The sequence below is a fragment of the Conger conger genome, chromosome 2, assembly GCF_963514075.1.
Source record: "Conger conger chromosome 2, fConCon1.1, whole genome shotgun sequence".
NCBI classification, from domain to species: Eukaryota; Metazoa; Chordata; class Actinopteri; order Anguilliformes; family Congridae; genus Conger; species Conger conger.
The window spans coordinates 996,701-998,444 of record NC_083761.1 but is presented as its reverse complement, the minus strand read 5'-3'; the positions used below and the strand labels follow the sequence as shown (position 1 = coordinate 998,444).

Below are 1,744 nucleotides of genomic sequence, written 5' to 3'. Positions count from 1 at the left end.
CTTAGTGACATCATACTATACACTTGGAAACCAAAGAGATACAATTTTTAAATAAAAAAACAACAAAACAAACAAAACCAAAAAAAAAAAAAAAAACAGCATTTATTTTTCCGGTACCTATTCTCACTATTGCTTAAGTCTCTCAGGGACACAGCACTGGAGTCTCAGTGACACAGAGCACTGGAGTCTCAGTGACACAGAGCACTGGAGTCTCAGGGACACAGCACTGGAGTCTCAGAGACACAGAGCACTGGAGTCTCAGTGACACAGAGCACTGGAGTCTCAGTGACACAGAGCACTGGAGTCTCAGGGACACAGCACTGGAGTCTCAGGGACACAGAGCACTGGAGTCTCAGGGACACAGAGCACTGGAGTCTCAGGGACACAGCACTGGAGTCTCAGGGACACAGAGCACTGGAGTCTCAGTGACACAGAGCACTGGAGTCTCAGGGACACAGCACTGGAGTCTCAGGGACACAGAGCACTGGAGTCTCAGGGACACAGAGCACTGGAGTCTCAGTGACACAGCACTGGAGTCTCAGTGACACAGAGCACTGGAGTCTCAGAGACAGAGCACTGGAGTCTCTCAGTGACACAGCACTGGAGTCTCAGAGAGACAGAGCACTGGAGTCTCAGGGACACAGAGCACTGGAGTCTCAGGGACACAGAGCACGGGAGTCTCAGGGACACAGAGCACTGGAGTCTCAGGGACACACAGCACTGGAGTCTCAGGGACACAGAGCACTGGAGTCTCTCAGGGACACACAGCACTGGAGTCTCAGGGACACAGAGCACTGGAGTCTCAGTGACACAGCACTGGAGTCTCAGTGACACAGAGCACTGGAGTCTCAGTGACACAGAGCACTGGAGTCTCAGTGACACAGCACTGGAGTCTCAGTGACACAGAGCACTGGAGTCTCAGAGACACAGAGCACTGGAGTCTCAGGGACACAGAGCACTGGAGTCTCAGAGACAGAGCACTGGAGTCTCTCAGTGACACAGCACTGGAGTCTCAGAGACACAGAGCACTGGAGTCTCAGGGACACAGAGCACTGGAGTCTCAGAGACACAGAGCACTGGAGTCTCAGAGACACAGAGCACTGGAGTCTCAGAGACACAGAGCACTGGAGTCTCAGTGACACAGAGCACTGGAGTCTCAGGGACACAGCGCACTGGAGTCTCAGTGACACAGAGCACTGGAGTCTCAGTGACACAGCGCACTGGAGTCTCAGGGACACAGAGCACTGGAGTCTCTCAGTGACACAGCACTGGAGTCTCAGAGACACAGAGCACTGGAGTCTCAGGGACACAGAGCACTGGAGTCTCAGGGACACAGCGCACTGGAGTCTCAGTGACACAGAGCACTGGAGTCTCAGGGACACAGAGCACTGGAGTCTCTCAGTGACACAGCACTGGAGTCTCAGAGACACAGAGCACTGGAGTCTCAGGGACACAGAGCACTGGAGTCTCAGGGACACAGCGCACTGGAGTCTCAGTGACACAGAGCACTGGAGTCTCAGGGACACAGCGCACTGGAGTCTCAGGGACACAGAGCACTGGAGTCTCAGTGACACAGAGCACTGGAGTCTCAGTGACACAGCGCACTGGAGTCTCAGGGACACAGAGCACTGGAGTCTTTCTGTCGACTGCAAACAGCTTCATATGGAAAGACCCACAACACAGGATTCTGCACCTCACTGTAACTAAAAAAAATCAGCAGGCTGTGTGTATGCGTGTCTGTGTG

At 53.4% G+C, this 1,744-nt stretch overlaps 1 protein-coding gene across 1 annotated transcript in view; it reads right to left on the bottom strand.

Moving 5' to 3' along the window:
- Positions 1-1,413: 1,413 nt before the first annotated feature.
- LOC133122038 (centrosomal protein of 170 kDa-like) overlaps positions 1,414-1,744 on the bottom strand; it is a 50,772-nt gene continuing 50,441 nt past the window's right edge. Inside the window, 1 exon segment of the mRNA XM_061231702.1 lies at positions 1,414-1,744. This exon segment is cut by the window's right edge and continues 2,824 nt beyond it. The gene's annotated coding sequence lies outside the window, so the exon portion shown is untranslated.